Source organism: Sprattus sprattus (assembly GCF_963457725.1).
Source record: "Sprattus sprattus genome assembly, chromosome: 8".
Taxonomy (NCBI): Eukaryota; Metazoa; Chordata; class Actinopteri; order Clupeiformes; family Clupeidae; genus Sprattus; species Sprattus sprattus.
The window spans coordinates 3,146,310-3,163,809 of record NC_137927.1 but is presented as its reverse complement, the minus strand read 5'-3'; the positions used below and the strand labels follow the sequence as shown (position 1 = coordinate 3,163,809).

Genomic DNA, 17,500 nt, shown 5'->3' with positions numbered 1-17,500 from the left:
TTCTGATTGGTTGAGAGTGAGTCACTCAAAAATATCGAAACTGAACAAAGATGGCGGCGTGTAGCCTGTTAGTGGGAAATATTTGATGTGAATTAAGCTATCTACACGACTTTTTATACGTCTACATTGACTCGGTTAGTTGTTTATGTGCAACACGGATGGTGCACAGTATTGGTGGTCTTAACTGAAGCTCTCAAATATTATTTTAGGTTGCTGATTTCGCGTAGACCAAAACTCCATTAAGACACATAGTAGCTTAAGCTAGCTAGCCTCTCTGCTAAAAGTATACCGTTAGCATACAGATTATGCTCTCATACATAGACATATACATGTGTTATGTCTATGCTCTCATACGCCTCCCGCATTGAGGCCGATGTAGGGTCTGCGCGCGCCCAAATAGAACATTCTTGCACTGGTTACCACGGAGTTTCAACACTGACAAGACACACGACAGCAGAAGACTAAAGGTAAATGTCTTTGTACTTTAATTGAGTTCTCAAAAATAAAAAGTTTAATACCCTGGCATTGTATTTGACGATGAAAGGCTCATTGTGTATAGGTTGTCGTGCTGTCATGTTGGTGTGCTGAATGGGGGCCGTAATGTGAGTGTAGCCAACACCATATGAGGCTCTGGCTAACTTTGACTAGCTAGCTTGCACTGACAACCTTCAGTTCGTAGTCGTAAGGTAATGTAAGCCATAGTAGCTAGCTAAGGTAACATGTACAGTTCAAGTTAGCTAGCTAGCCAACCTGGATAATTTAATCTGTAAAATTGGTTGGCATTTTGTATTTGCTATTGAAAACATGCAGAGTGAGAGAAAGTAAAAACCTGGCTAGTAACATATTGCGTTTTCTAATGACGAAGGCTCTTTTAAGCACATATCATAGATACTCTTTTGCCATAGCTTTAAGGCTAGCTATTTAGCATATCGTGCTGGCTAGTTTGCTCCATTTTATATTATAACCATAGAGCAGGGGCAACGCCAGTGGTGGAAATCAGTTTTCCCCAAACCCTTTTCTCTCGAAGCACAATCTATGTATTCTATGGGGAAAAAAGTCTCACGGCACACCAGCATTACATGTTATTGTGTTGTTTGGTTGTGAAATGCCTTTTAAGTTTAGTTTGTTCGAGTTGCAGTCCTGTTGAAAATATGTGTTTTAAATGTTTGTTTAGGGATTTTAAACTGCACCAATGGCTCATACATTTTTGCTTTGGTTTGTGTTTTTCTCCAGCCTCCTCCCCTGCCAAGACAGACACATTTTCTACCTTCCCATGACAGGCTGGACGACAGTGGATTGGAGTACTCAAAGTACTAATTCAATCAAAAGCTCCAAACATACTCACAGAATATGAGAAATCTGGTACCATATGCACAAAAAACAGGGTGCTACTTGTGAGGGTTGCTGTCAGCAATCTTGAGGAGAGATGAGGATTGTAAGTTGACGACACTGTCAAAGTGTGAGATTCAAAAGTATTGACAGTGGAGTGGAAGTTGTTCTTATATATCTCATACTTAAAATTAATATTTTAGTCAATACATGTGAAGTGTGAGTATAACTGATGGCAATACATGTTTCTAATTGAAGAGTTCAGGTGCAAAAACTTAAAAATTTAGGTATGATATAAAGGGAAATATTCTCAGTGCCTACTATACGATAATCATGCCAGCTGTGTTTTTTCCAATTTACCACAAAAAAGGTCAGGTGGACTTCTGAACTCTTCAATGTGTGTTTAGAAATGGTTTGGTTGATGCTGTCTGTTATTTTCAGTTACCCATCCAGTGATGACAAGGTGCGTCTTGACAAGAATGTTGTCACCACGTTTCCTAAATTGAGTGTCAAAATCCAGGAACACAATGAGGGATATGTAAGTGAAAAAAAAATGATGTTTACCTTCCCACCCCACATTTTACTGATGTACCAAATGTTTATTGTTTCAGAAATAAGGGCCATTGTATTTTTGGTATTATTGACTGATGCCTCATGTCCACTCTCTACCTTCAACCCATGAAAAGGAACACTTACCCCCCCCCCCCCAATATCTCAGTAAATATAGCCTGTAAATTCAAATGAATAAATTGGATTGAATATTTAAATTTGTACATCTTAGTTCGACTTCGATAGCCAGTTTGAGGGGAAAGCTGATCTTTTCCTTCGCAAATGGCAGATGAACATCATCCCTAAGCTAATGAAGGTTGCTGCGTTGGAGTTGTCTGAGGATCTGGAAAATCCTTCAACCACCAGGAACAACAGTGATGGTATGTTGGTTCGCATTCAGAAAGATAGGGGGGAAATGCACTTATAACTTTTATGCAATGGATAATAACTGAAGCCAGTTTAATTGTTCAAGATGACTTAAAGTGCATATGACACCTCAATACTATTTTTTTTTAATAAATAGAACGAAGGTGGTATTTCACAATAGATATATATATGTTGAGGAAAAATATACACATTTGACTTGTTAAAATCATCATTTGAATGCAGCGCCACTGAGCTACCGACTTCCCAAGCGACTCACTACCACCCTGCGTTAAAAAACTTAAATTACTTAAACGGAGGTACTCTGTTGCACTTGGTCGCCATTTTTCCTGACAGAAAACACATTTTCTCAGGGAGCCACCGGCTATTTCTTAAGGATCAGTTGTAAATATGCCTTCAGGGTGTGTTGCAGCATATTGCTCGAACGTCAGTTCCCATTCTTTTAGCCTTTTCAAATTTCCAAAAGACGAGGAAGTACGCGAGAAGTGGGTGCAGAATGTGTGTCGCACAAGAGTGCCTTCTCCAGCAAGCTTGAAATGACAACTAAAGTAATTTGCTGTGAAGTAATGCTGGAAGCATTGCTCTCTATCCATTAAATAGGGAATGTATTTCACGTATTTAGAATGGCTGACCTAACAAACAACAGCTGTGAAAGAGCTAAGAGACTGGAGGCAAACGGTACATCTGCCTCAATGAGGGGGGCGTTATACTTATTAGCAGGGAGGCTAGCTAGCTACTATGTCATCACTGTCAGAACTCGGCTCTTCTGCTGGCTCGTCTTCCAGATACGGCTCAATGCTCACAATCACCTTTACAAACTGATCCGGATCGAAGTCTTACTCAATCTCATCTCTGCTTGAGTCTGTTGCAGAAAATTGCTCAAAATTGCTGAATTCTTCAACCTCCATCGCTAGTTGTGGGGCGTGGGAACGAATGAGGTCTACCGCCAGGTGACCCTGTGATGTCAGTGGTGGTAGACTTCATTCGTTCCCACACCACACAGCTATCGATGGAGGGTGAAGAATTCAGCAATTTTGAGCAATTTTCTGCCACAGACTTCAGGTTTCAGGTAAGCCGGCACTGCTTGCCGAATAGCGTCGCGAAAACCACACTTTGAAATCGTGTACAAACCTAATTTTTCAATCATCGGGTTTACACATGACTTCAAAGTACTATGTTTTATGTATAGTCTTGATAATTATATGCCGTTTACCTTTTTTTTTTAGGTGTCATATGCACTTTAACCTTGTGTAATGGTAGATATCTAATTTGGATTCTAATATTTTCATGTAGACATGCTTTGCTTCAAAGCACTTCAGATGCTCATACACCTTCTTCCACCAATGCCATCAGGACGAGGGGCTGGATGGAGTCGCTGCAGTGTTAAATCAGCCATTTCCTACCTCATGGACTTTGTGCAAGTATGTTTGTGTCTTATGACTTATTGGTTGCATCACTGAACCTCCTGATGTTGTGTTGTGGTCTCCTCCCCATGCTGGTTTAATAATGTAGTAATTCAAACGTTTTGTGTTACAGCCTAGAACGAGCATTTCATCATTGCTTGAGAATCCTGATTCATCGAGAGGCCACCAGCCTAGCATTGTGTGCATTGGACACCCAAGCGGAGCTGCCCAGCAGTAGCTGATCGTCGCAAGAAGTGACAAGATTGCTATGCCACTTGGAGATGAAGGGCTGATGTATTGGGCCTTATTGAAAAAAAACATTTACATTTGCAGTCGAGTTGGAAATTATATTAGAAGATATCAAGAGTCTGTGGATTTTTGTTTACTTTTTTTTTTTTTACTTTTTTTCTTTCATTTCCAATTCAGTTGAATTTGTTTTTGTTTGTTTCAGAACCAGTTGCTGTATGGTTACCTGTTAGTTATTTTTTATATATATACAGAATAAAAATACAGAGAATGGGAAATTGTAGTTGTTCTTGTTCAGCTTAGTCTTGTTCAAACACAATTCATTTAAGCCCCTTTTCCGACTGGCCAAAAACTGGTTTAAACCATTTAAAATTAAAATAATTATGGTGTTATTAGGTGAGTATAGTTTTTTTTAAGTTGAAAGTGCTTTAAATATTCATTTTTTTTAACTAGTTTTTAAAGATTAATCAAATTATTGTTGTATACTATTATATTACATCTCATAAAAAATTATATACAGGATTTTTAAACAAATAATGCCATTAAAACCAACTAATAACAGCACATTTCTGTAAATGTAAGCATTATTACTCGTATAACAATGTTAATCTACCATCTTCATGGGTAATTTAATTTAACAGCACATTTCTGTAATTATGAGACCAATAAATGGATTTAGTGTGTGAACAAGTGATAGAGAGAGGCATATTCTCAAAGGCTGAAAGATCAGGTAAGTGACTATACACTAAAAATTATAATAAACGGTAATTTTCTGGCAGCTGGGGTGCCAGTAAAAATACCGTAAAATAACATTAAATTACAACATTTTCACATTTTAAAACAATTAAATGACCTAGAAAAATGGAAAATAAATGTTGTATTACGAATAATGTTCGTAATATAACGTTTATTTACCGTTTTTCTAGGTCATTTAATTGTTTTAAAATGTGAAAATGTTGTTATTTAATGTTAAAAAACCTGAAAATAAGGGAAAATCTTGGTAAAATTACAACTAAAAACTGTATTTTAATTACGGGAAATAACCGTATTTTTACGGTACAGTAATTTTCTGTTATTTTACGGTATTTTTCTGGCACCCCAGCTGCCGGAAAAAAACCGTTTTTTTACGATTTTTTTTTTTACAGTGTGTATATGCATATGTGTATTTGTGTTTGACTACACTGTAAAAAATATCCGTAGTTTATACGGTCGACAACTGTCAAACCGCTGCGGTAAAATGCCGTAAAGTCAGAAAAGGTTAAAAACATTATTCTAGACAAGGAAACACCGTAGATAAATATACTGGTCAGAACCATAATTTTTACATTTTTTTTCTGTAAAAAAGAAATCTACTGTCCGTCAAAAGCACAGACACACGCCGTAATGTTTAAAATTGTCACCATGTTCATTTTCACGGTTATTTTCTTTAACAAACACATTTTGTTACCGTTAAAAGGCAGCTTTTGTAGGGCTGGAATACTCTTGACAGAGAAATACCGTAAATATACCAGAACAATATTTTTCACAATTTTATTCTTTAAAAACTACATTTTCTAGCTTAAAAAAAATAAATTTACTGGCCGTCAAAACACATGCACACGCCATAGACTACCGTAATATAAATTCAGAAGCCTGAAATGGCGGCCTATCGTGAAGGTGCGCTCAAGCCAGTCTGTGCAACCGCCTACGGATTCTGACCTCAGCAGCAGTTGCAGCAGCATGCTATCTGAACGCACAGAAATAGAGGTTTACAAGTGCAAGGTAAGCTGTTGATTTTTCATTTTAGGTAGTTGGGGTATTTTTTTGCATGGCAAACAAATTAATACATTGAATTCTATGGATTATAGGATCATTAAAAGGCTATTGTGTTCCGTGGGTTGCATAACTTACTAGCAAGCTAGTTAAAACTATGTATGTTGAACGTACCAGTTGAGTTATTTATTGCTGACCTTAGCGATTGATAGGTGCATTAATAATATGGCTAACATCGTGAAATTAATGTCACAGAAAATTATTAAAGTAAGATTATAGGATCATTAAGTTTTAGGCTATTGTGTTCGGTGGGTTGCATAATTTACTAGCAAGCTAGTTAAAACTGTGTATGTTGAAGGTACCAGTTGAGTTATTTATTGCTAACATTAGCGATTGATAGGTGCATTCATAGCTAACATCGTGAAATTAATGTCACTGCTGTGTTTGGCTGTCACATTCAAACTTGTCAAAGTTAGTTATACTCAAATTTGTAATGTTATTCGCTATTCCAGTTTATAGACAATATGCGCACAGCTTAAATTACTTAAAGAACAAACCTTAAGGTGCTTTGTGCAACTGGCATTTTACAAACGTTGCTGCATTTTACGTTTAAGCAGCCCCCGCAAACTCCGCCTTCGGATTCTGACCTCGGCAGCAGTTGCAGCAGCGTGCTAGCTGAACGCACAGAAATAGAGGTTTACAAGTGCAAGGTAAGCTGTTGATTTTTTCATTTTAGGTAGTTGGGGTATTTTGTAGAAATTGCATGGAAGGGATGGGTATCTAACCGTCTTAAGAGAGATATACAACCTCGGTTGGGAGATGGGATGGAAATGTAATATTTCCCCTTCGGATGATTGGGAGGGAAAATCTTTGGTTCAGTTGACCATGCCGTGCTCCTACCGTTTGCATTCATACACGTGCATCTGTGGAGTTAAGTAGGTCACTGCAGGTGCTTGCTGACCGTTATTCATATAGTCGTTATCGTGATAGACACGCTAACTTTTTTTGCATGAAGCTTTTTATCTTAAATCTGACGTTAGCACTACTGTGAGTTGGCAGATTTGAATACTACTATGTGGATGTTCGCTGTGCCTTATGGCTGAGCTGCTAAGTTTGTGCAGATTTGGGCTAGTTAGCTAGCTTTGCTGATAGCTTGGCTATGTATTCCTGTTGCATTTGTGGTGCATCATTTCCATCTGTAAAGGCACATGTTGTCCATTTCAAGCTCCATCGCAATAAACCTCGCGCGGTTTTCAAGTGTGTTAACATTAGCTGCAAGCGGGTGTTTTCCAAATATCCTGCTTTTAAAGCTCATTACTATCGCCATCATGCTGGTAAATCATTGATTTCTCCGGATTTGGCTACAGCGTTTTTGAAATGCACAGTTCCCCTTTGTGAGCGCCACTGTGGTGACGTGAAAGAGTTGGTTGCTCATCTAAAGATGCACATTGTTGGGGGTGTCCTGTAAATTGCCCAGTGGAAGGATGCATTACTCTGTTCCCTCTAAAATCTACCTTCTCGGCCCATATGTCCAGAAAGCACAGAAACTGTCCTATCAATGCCATTAGTGGCTCACTTGATCGGCTTAGATCTTCTGAATGTCCTTCCACAAGTGCTAGTGTAGTGGCTTAAAGTTCCCTTCTTTTGGTCAGTATGTAGTTCTTATCTTAAACCTTAAGTAACCACTCTTAGACGGAAAGAAAACGAGTCTACGCGTGTACTGTATTTCAACAACGGTAGAAAAACTGTGTTCGCTCCGTCTTTTACTGAAATTCTGACAACATTCTGACAAGTGCAACAAAGTGACAGTTGATACATCAAAAACAAACAATTGATACATTGATGCGTGAGCTCGCTACGTCACAGCTCACCTCTGGTTATTCCAAGCAATGCAATGCTTAAGCACTTAAACATATTTTAGACTGAAATGCGAGCTATAAATACAAATATGCTATAACTATAATAAACAATCACTAAATATGAATCTAAATGATATAATGCCTAAATCTGAACATCAAAGTAAAAATGGCACTAACATTCCGGCCCCTAATTGCTCATCATGGGGATGACAATTACCTAAATTAAACTAAAATGAATTTCTACATAAGATTCTTCCATCTCGAGCAGGAGACACAACTTATTAATGGGTCTCTCTAAAGTGTTGGTCTTCGTTTTGGCAAGGACCCGACGAACCCTTTGGCGTCAACCAGGATCATCTTGGAGCCATTTCATCCATAAGACCGCCTTCTCCAGGCTGTGCCAGTCAGAGTAGTGATGAATCAGCTTGAAGAGAGGGTCTGTGTTTGAATATACGGTCTTGATGATGTTCACACTGATCATACGATTCACTTCAGCCTCGTCTTCACTTATCTCTCTTGAGAACTCTGATAGGACAGTCCAGTGAGACTCACTCTTGTCTAGGAAGTCAGGACCTTCAATCCAGCTCTGACACTTCATGAAGTGCTCTGCCTTCATCCCTCTTGATGCGCAGTCAGCTGGCCTCGTATTCTCTCTGATAGTCGATACTCTGTTTGCTACGAATGTTTTGAAACGAGCGCTGTCGCTGTACCGGAGGACGGTGGTGCTATCTGTCCATAGCACAGACTCTTTGAGGTCCATCCGAAGCTCTCCCTTCATTAGCTTATCCATTTTCACCGCAATGGTAGCCGCGCTGAGCTCAAAGCGTGGGATAGTAACTGGTTTAAGCAGAGTCACTCTGGATTTTCCTAGAAGACATGAGCAGTGGACTCGACCATGGCTGTTCTCGGTGTGGTGGTAAGTGACAACGGCGTAGCCCTTCTCGCTAGCATCAGAGGAATGGTGCAGCTGTGCTGACATCACTGGACCAAGTCCCTCTGGCTTGATGCACCTCCTGACGGAAAAGCTGGCGAACTGGCTCAGGTCAGACAGCCAGGCGAAACATCTGTTTGCCACGTCTTCTGGAACTTCTTCATCCCTGGTAAGTTTCATTCGACAGACACTCTCGACGATTGTCTTTGCAAGAAGAATGAACGGCGACAGGCGTCCAAGGGGGTCGTATATTGAGCTTACGACCGAGAGGATACCCCGTCTGGTGATGGGCATGCTCTTCACACGAGCCGGGAAATTGAAGGAATCTGATTCTATGCACACGTCCACTCCAAGGGCCCTTTCCATGGGTGGTTCATCCCTGTCCAGGTCTAGACTCTTGATCTTCTTTGCTCTTTCTTGTTTGGGAAGTGATGACAGCACTTTCCGGCTGTTGCTTGACCGCTTAGTTAAGCGGAATCCTCCACTCTCACACACTGCCTTCTTCTCGTCGGACGTTTCTGACTTTTCTGCGCAGGCTTGCTCCAGAAAGTCGTGGTTGTATTGCTGCAGCAGCATGCTGTCCACGCCACTGACTGAGATTCTGTTGACTGAAGCCCTTTGACTGCAGTGGCTGGACTTAAATTGTCCTGACTTGTGGTGATCGTCACATTTCTTGAGAGGGCCATTAACGACCCATCCCAGAGTCGTCTTTACTGCGTAAGGCCCGTCATCTTGGCTGTGGATTATCTTCCATGGCTCCATTGCAGAGTGAGCGTTCATTCCAATTAATATTTCAACATCTGCGTTGATCTGTGGTAACCGTACTTCTTTCTGCAGATACGGCCATCTTTCCAAGTCCTTCTCAACAGGAACATTGTCCTTCGTTACAGGTATGTCTGTGTGGGTGTATACGTCTGGCAGGCTTATGTACTTGTTCTCTGTCAGACCGCACACTTCTAGATCTGAGAGCACGTAGCAGGACATGGGCTTCTCCTGGCCCATAGTACGGAGTAGCACTTCAGTCTTCTTACCATGGACACCAAGCTGTCTCATCAACCTTTCGGAGCAAAACGTAGCTGAACTTCCTGAGTCCATGAAGGCATACGTCTCTATTGTTGTGTTGCTCCTCTTGGATTTGATGCGCACAGGCACGATAGACAGGATGCAGTCATTGCCTCCGGCCCCGGTGACTGCCGTAACTTCACTCCTAGCTGGCGCATCTTTTTGTTCAGCTGAGTGTCTACTGGCAGAACCTTGACCGTTCTCGTGCTTGACGTTCTCTTGGTCGGTGTTCTCGTCCCTTTGGCTGTGAAGCAGGCTTGGGTGTTTCTTGCTGCAGATTTCACAGGTGGCTCTCTTGTTACAGTCTTTTGCCATGTGCCCTTGGGTCAGACACCCGAAACAAAGTCCTTTACCTTTAATGAACTCAATTCTCTCTTTGTTTGGCAGACTTCTTATCTTGTAACATGCGCTCAGGGTGTGTCTGTTGTTACAGTACAGGCATGGCTCTTGAAATGCGTTGCTTGCCTGCTTGTACTTCCTTGGTTCTGAGGCATCCCCTTTGTCTTGCTTAACACTAGTAGCACAGCCAGTGGTTCTTTTCAGTCCGCCTTCCTGGGCAGAATTAAAGCTTGACCTGCCTTTTTCTTTCAATTCGGAGTACTCGTTTATATCACCGAACAGTGGGTCTGAAGCTATCCTAGCTTGTCTGTTGATGTACGTTGTTAAATCAGAGAACTTTGCTCTTCTTCCTTCCTTTTCTTGAATGTCGAAAGCTATGACTCTCCATCTTTCACGAAGTCTGAAGGGCAACTTTGAGAGGATGATCCGAAGGTTGCTCGGGCTGTTCATCTCTTCGAGGTATTCCATGTTCTTCATGACATTGTTACATCCAGTGAGAAAGATGGAGAAGCTGTGAAGTGACTTGGCATCTTCTGCTTTGACTTGAGGCCATTTGAGAGCCTTGTCAACGTAGGCTGCAGCTATTTTGTACTCGTTGCCATAGTGATAGGTCAAGAGCCTTCTCGCTTCATTGTAGCCTTGTTGTTCGCTCATGTGTTGGCAACTTCTCACAAGTTCTCTTGGTTCACAGCTGGTGAATTGCTCTAGATAGTACAAGCGGTCTTCATCGTTGTCTGTACGGCTGTGGATGATGTGCTCAAAGGCCTTCAAGAATGGCAAGAACTCAAAAGGATCGCCACTGAATACAGGGACTTCTCGTTGAGGTAAGTTGGCTAGTCTCTGTTGTGTGACTAACATCTCTGTGATATCCTTCTGTTTCAATATCACTTCGCCAAGTTCAATCTGCGGTCCATTGGAATTTGTACTTACGAATTTGTTGTTGTTGTTTTCTTCCTTTACTTGCGCATAAGACTGGTGTGTAGTTGGAAAATGAGAAGCACTGTTGTATTGGCTAACTCGAAGACTGCTGGTCAAGTTTGGTCTGACATCTGGAGCATGATGTTCGATGGTTTCTGCTGTAGGCATGTTCTTGAAGAGGTAGGAATTCATTCCGTTGTTGTCCATGTTATCATACTCTTCAAAAACTTGTAGCTTTGCTGTTGACTCTGCGATAGCAGTCTCGACATCTAGTTCCTCCATTTGAGCCTTCAACTGCATCTGCTTGATTTTCATTTGAGCCTCCAACTGAATCTGATTGGCATTCAGTGCCTGTTTCTTCTTAAGTGCGGCTGCGCGTGCGAGTAGGGCTGCGCGGTTAGCTTCCTCTTTTCTACGCACAGAGGAAGCAGTAGATGACACAGTGGATGACTTTGAATGTCTACTGCTTACACTGCGTACAGTGACTGAACTGTATTTTTCATATACAGCTGATGCACTGTCGTCTGGATCCACATACTCAACGGCAGACTCACCTTGCTGTGTCGTCGCGCAAGTCTTTGGAGTCACATATTCAGAAGCAGCCTGTTCGTAAGCGGGGTTGGCGTGCCGTCTTGCTTCTATTATCCAAAGCTCTATATTAGTCAAAAAGTTATCATACTTCATAAAGTTTGGCTCACTCCAATACTGCTGATCAGCTTTCCTTTCTTCTTCTGATAATAGTTCACTTACTGTATTATTCACTTCAATAAAATCATTCAGAAATTTGGAGTAATCACTGAGATGAATCCTTTCCACTAAAAGTGCATTAGAATCATTTATCATGAGGTTTTCAATTTCCTCTGCTTTGGAGACAAGGCGTGCCAATATATGTTTCCTAAGTTTCATTTGTTCATCACATTTCTGTTGTAGGGCCTTTGTGGTCAACTTGATCTTTCTTCTTTTGTCTAGCTCCACATTGCCTTCCATCCTGGTTTCATCCAAATCAGACATTTTAAATTGGCTACTAATGATAGACAAGTCTCTTATAGCAAGCTCTTACAAATTTCTGAAATCCCGTTTAACAGTCCTTTCAGCTCAAAACATGTAAATGCTTTCCAGAGAAAGATTCCAGGGCTGTCTTAATTTTCAGAAACAAACTCGAGCTTCTTATGGGCTTATATGACAAGTTAGCAATAGCACTTTTCTCAAATGTCCTGTGTGGCCAACGGCAAATAGCACGTCTTGAAAGTTCTAATGTTTTCCTTTGTTACTTCGCAACGTTACTTGGCTACATTGAGTACAATGACATAATCATCCTTATTTCGCCAGCAAGATCTTTAAATAGGCGTATCAGTTCATTCAATGGTTCTTTGGGTACTCATCCATCATCATAGAAGTTGTCTGGAAATCCGGTCGGCTGCAGTTGTAATCACCGCTAATGCTTCAGCTGGCTAGCTTCCTTCATCAACTGGTGTCCAGGGCAACGCAGCTTTCCTCGGCTTACGATGATCCTCTCTCGCCTTCAGCGATAGTTTTTCTACTTAATGTAGTGGCTTAAAGTTCCCTTCTTTTGGTCAGTATGTAGTTCTTATCTTAAACCTTAAGTAACCACTCTTAGACGGAAAGAAAACGAGTCTACGCGTGTACTGTATTTCAACAACGGTAGAAAAACTGTGTTCGCTCCGTCTTTTACTGAAATTCTGACAACATTCTGACAAGTGCAACAAAGTGACAGTTGATACATCAAAAACAAACAATTGATACATTGATGCGTGAGCTCGCTACGTCACAGCTCACCTCTGGTTATTCCAAGCAATGCAATGCTTAAGCACTTAAACATATTTTAGACTGAAATGCGAGCTATAAATACAAATATGCTATAACTATAATAAACAATCACTAAATATGAATCTAAATGATATAATGCCTAAATCTGAACATCAAAGTAAAAATGGCACTAACAGCTAGTGTTAGCCTAACTGTAATAGAGGAACCTGCCAGTCTACCAGATGATGAAGACTGTCATTGGAGACAGTAACTTTGATGAATTGTATCTCAGAAATGTCTGTTTGTTTCTAGGTCTTGTCAGCCCTGTGCCTGATGTTCAGCAGTTTTTACTGCTTCAATGTGCATTACCCCATCGAGCTTCGTTCTACACTCGAGTTTCTCCAAAGGTACAATTGTTGTTGTTATTGTTGTGACTATTTAAGTCATTAATTTCATCTTTCAAAAGGTAATAGAAAATGCTTATTTGTTTTGATGAAGGTGCTTTTTCTCCATCAACCCGGAAAGAGGCACGAAAGTAGAGTGGAGGAAGAACAAAAAGGTGCTCTCAGTGAACCCGAGAGTCCTAACATTAGTTGCAGACTTGGCTGATCACGAGTGGATTTAGTCGATTTCTGCAAGCTGTGGTAAGTATCCCTTACTTTGTTGCACAACTTCATCAAACTTTATCCTCTCTAGCTCCTTTTTTAAAGACATCTCTGCCAAACTACTTTTATTATATTAATCTGCCACTGCTGTCTTACTCCTCCCATCCTCGTTTGTCCAGGGAAGTAATTATATGAATTATAAACTCTAAATCTCATTACTTGACACCTGTGTTCTCTGTGTTCTCTCCTTATAATGATCAGACTGCCTCCTTTTGTTGGATTCGTGATGTTCACCACGCTGCACGGCCCACTTTTTTGCTTCGCAAGCTAAGGAAAGCAACTCTGTGTTGGGACCTCATTTTTTTTTTTTATGCAAACAGACTGTTTACATTTTTGGACCTAGCATACAGTATCCTGGTAATTTTATTTTGCAGTTCCGATGCTCGTCATAGATACCTAGCATGCTACCCAGTGAGTACATTATACGATTTTGATTTCCAGTATCTGATGAATGTTTTGACTCCTATGTTGAAATTAAATTATTTTATCATATTTTCTAATTACAACCTATAATTTGGAAATAGGCCCAAAAAAGGGAGAAATCTGAACTGGCAAAGCTGCTCTACTGTATGTATATCACAGTTCAATATTGTTGACCTTAAACTGACTGATGGAAGTGATTTGTTATCTGTTGTACATTTGGATAATTTCAAACAGCGATCAATTTTATTCTCAAACATGCTGCCGTTCTTTTTACTTGGAGCTTTTTATGGCAAAATTGTTGAGAGAGAGTTGTATGCACGACTTAGGCTAAATGTAGAATAGGCCGTCTTCGTTTTTTGTATTTGAAGGTCATTAACAAGGAATAAAATGGTTGTTTTCATATTAAACACTTTTGTTATCACAGTGCCCAGTGTTTGCATGGAATAATTTAATAATATTTCTTTATAGTAAAACAGTCTGACACAAATGTTTAGCCAACTTGAATGTATGGTTATTATGGCAATGGTATGCTTGGTGAATTGTGTTTTTTGCAGTGAAAATTTGAAATGCTATGTAAGCCAGCTGCTGGTAATTCACCTAAAAAAAAAACTGATTGTATTTATGGCGGTGAGGTTCTGGAGCCAGCTGCCGGTATTTCACAGTTAAAAAAGGATGACATTTTTCCGTATTTATTACGGTGAGGTTCTGGCAACCGAGCTGCCAGTTAATTACCGTAAAATAAACAGATGGTATTTTGCCGTATTTATTACGGTGAGGTTCTGGCAACCGAGCTGCCAGTTAATTACTGTAAAATAAACAGATGGTATTTTTCTGTATTTATTACGGTGAGGTTCTGGCAACCGAGCTGCCGGTTAATTACTGTAAAATAAACGGATGGTATATTTCTGTATCTATTACGGTGAGGTTCTGTCAACTGAGCTGCTGGTTATTTACCGTAAAATAAACGGATGGTATTTTCCTGTAGTTATTACGGTGAGGTTCTGGCAACTGAGCTGCCAGCAATTTACCGTAAAATCAACAGATTTTTTTTTACAGTGTATATCTATGTGTTTATGTGTGTGTGTGTGTGTGTGTGTGTGTGTGTGTGTGTGTGTGTGGGCGTTGGGAGTGTATGTGTATTTGTGTTTGTGTTTGTCCATATCTATGTGTGTGTATGAATCATCGCCGGTGTGTCTGAGTGTGTGGGTAAACTCCAAGACAATTTGCAAGGCCTCACTTCTTCCTCAGGAGGGGTCATAGGTCAGGCCTCAGACGTAAGCGCTGGTGAGCAGCCCCATCAACGCTGGAAACTTCTAAACGGTGCTTAGCGATGGTCAATCGAGCACTTGAAAAATAGATCAAAATATCACGTAAACAATGTCCTTGATTCTTTTGTTGTGTTTTATTTATCCGTAGATAGTTTTTGCTGTGCAAATACGAGCCAAGTCCTTTTCGTTGCTAGGCAACCGAAACTAATGCTATGATTTATGTTTTTATTGTTGTATTGTGTTCCGTTCCAAACATCCCTAGTTCATCCCAAATTAGGCCCAGGGCCGAACTGATAGGCGTTTGAGTCTGAGGCGTTTCCCCAATACCCAGGGTTTCACCCCACGATCAAGACCCGTGGAGACCTCGTCCATTTGCCTTCTCTGTGACTTGAGATTCCACATACCAGTAACGCCACGAACTCTCACAGTCAGGCAAAGAGAGAGAGAGAGAGAGAGGGAAAGAGAAATAGAGAGAGAGGGAGCGAGACAGAGAGAGAGATAGATAGAGAGAGTGAGGGAGAGAGAGAGAGAGATAGAGAGAGTGAGGGAGAGGGGGAGAGAGATAGAGAGTGAGGGAGAGAGAGAGAGAGGGAGAGATAGAGAGAGGGACAGAGAGAGGGGAGAGAGACAGATAGAGAGAGAGAGAGAGAGAGAGAGAGAGAGGGAGAGAAGCCTTTTGGCTGGTGTACAAAACAGGGTCACTTCCCCCTGTGGCAATATCCGGCTTGGTATGACGGCTCTGATCCATCACAAGGCATGCAAATAAGCACTTAATCTACGTAAATAATACAACAGCATGCGTTTTAGCCCCGGCGCCCCCCCTGGGTGCACAGGCCGGGGCACTAAATGTCAGTTGGTGGCAGAGGAGAAGCGGTGATGCAACATCCGCCCCTGACTTCACCAGGACCGCAGGGACCAGGGCTCTCTGAAGCAGGGGGGGTGGGGGGGTTAGGGAGGGGGGGGGGGGGGGGGGGGGGGGGGGGGATTAACACCCACAAATGAACACCCACAAATAGTATCCCCCCCCATCCCCAACACATACGCACATACACACACACACACACTCACACACATGCATGCACAAACACACAGACACACACACAAACAAACAAACAGGCCCTGCACAATGAGAGAGATACTAAACACAATTCTTACACAAATACACAAACAATCGCCCACATCACATCTACTTTACAAATATTCAATTGTATGAAAAAGGAGACCAACACCCATAACCTGCTGACAAAAACGTACAAACATGATCCCATATCTACCTTTGGTGCTCTACAAAGATTACAGAAATCGCTCGACTGTTTTAAACTTTACTCTAGGGGGTTCAAGTTAAACAACTAAGTAATTCCTAATTGTCTGATGTAAGTATACAGGCTATGTAGCACAGTATCTGTATGACTTAACCCTAAAAGTCATAATTATACGACATTTGTAATATTATTTTCTGTATTTTTTTTTCACTTTCAGATTTCAGTATCTACTGTAAGTATCTTCAGTATTTAAGTATATAATACATATCAAAATAGTGGACAGCTTTGGCTTCAGTGGTTACACAATTGGGAGCCATCCATAGCCATTATTCATTACTGTGAGAAAGCACTTGGCTGTGGTTTTGCAGTCTGTGGAGAGAGTTGTTTCACCAGGTCTATTCTCAGAAGCTTCTCCGTTTTTAGTTTTTTTTAAACATTTTGTTGCCTTAACTCTTGAAAAGAAATTGGGCTTTAGGTGGTAGTTGAACTGTTTTGCAACATTGATTAGTCGGGGTTCTTCCCACAGGGTCTCTGCTGAAAAGGAACCTCTTGAAAATTACTTCAAATAAAAAGAAACACTTTCAAGTGATGTGGTGCTGACCAGGCAATTACTCTGAGCCAATGAGAGGCGCTCCCCAATCACTTGACACGGGACCCATCGCCGCCAAGTTGACAGGGCATTAATTCTCCAACTCAAGAGACAAATAAGTGGCTCTTGGCACGGCATGACTCTCCCCTGAGCGCTGTGTCCCCAAGAGACCCGTGGGCTTTGGCCCAGTGCTGGCTCCAATGCTGTGCCACTATCAGAGCTAACACCACGAGCAACCGACGCCTCATGCAGATCTTCAGACCCAGAGACTCAAACACCTTTGAATATTTCACCACCTTTACCTTCTCAAAAGCCGATGGTATGGACACAATTCAGCACGAGCAGGACTGACAGGGCAGTGAGTGTCCATTTTTAGTCTGTTTCCGTTTCTCTTTTTCCATTCTCTTTCTCCCATCCCCTTCATGGGTTTGGGAGTAATTATATATCGTATTTACAGTGATGGTGAAACTGGCTCTCCTGCGGTGGTCTTTTTGAAATGGCACGGGCTCCTTCACACAGCCCTTCCAGCATGCACCTCTGCTATATAGATGGGATAGGGGCGGGGATGGGGGTCTTCAACTGCTCCCTGTTTGATGTGGCACATGAAAGTCACATACTTCCCTTCATGTGTTGATGTGCATCAGGCTGCTAAAAAACGAAAGATTGAAAGAAAAAATGAGAGAATGAGAGAAAGTGAACGTGGGGAGAAAAAAAAGAGAGGGAGAGTAGAATCTTCCATCAAATGGACCAGGAT

General features: G+C 41.2%; 1 long non-coding RNA gene across 3 annotated transcripts in view; it reads left to right on the top strand.

Annotated features, from left to right (window-relative positions):
• LOC308369321 overlaps positions 1 to 4,039 on the top strand; it is a 4,160-nt gene extending 121 nt beyond the window's left edge. The window contains exons 1-5 of one of the 3 annotated variants that reach the window (XR_013968752.1): positions 1 to 467; positions 1,234 to 1,867; positions 2,111 to 2,258; positions 3,556 to 3,683; positions 3,799 to 4,039. The exon at positions 1 to 467 is cut by the window's left edge and continues 121 nt beyond it. This is a non-coding gene — a long non-coding RNA (uncharacterized lncRNA). Of the gene's footprint in view, positions 1,868 to 2,110; positions 2,259 to 3,555; positions 3,684 to 3,798 lie in introns of all 3 variants that reach the window. The other 2 variants (XR_013968753.1, XR_013968754.1) reach the window with 2 other exon arrangements.
• The last annotated feature ends 13,461 nt before the right edge of the window (positions 4,040 to 17,500 follow it).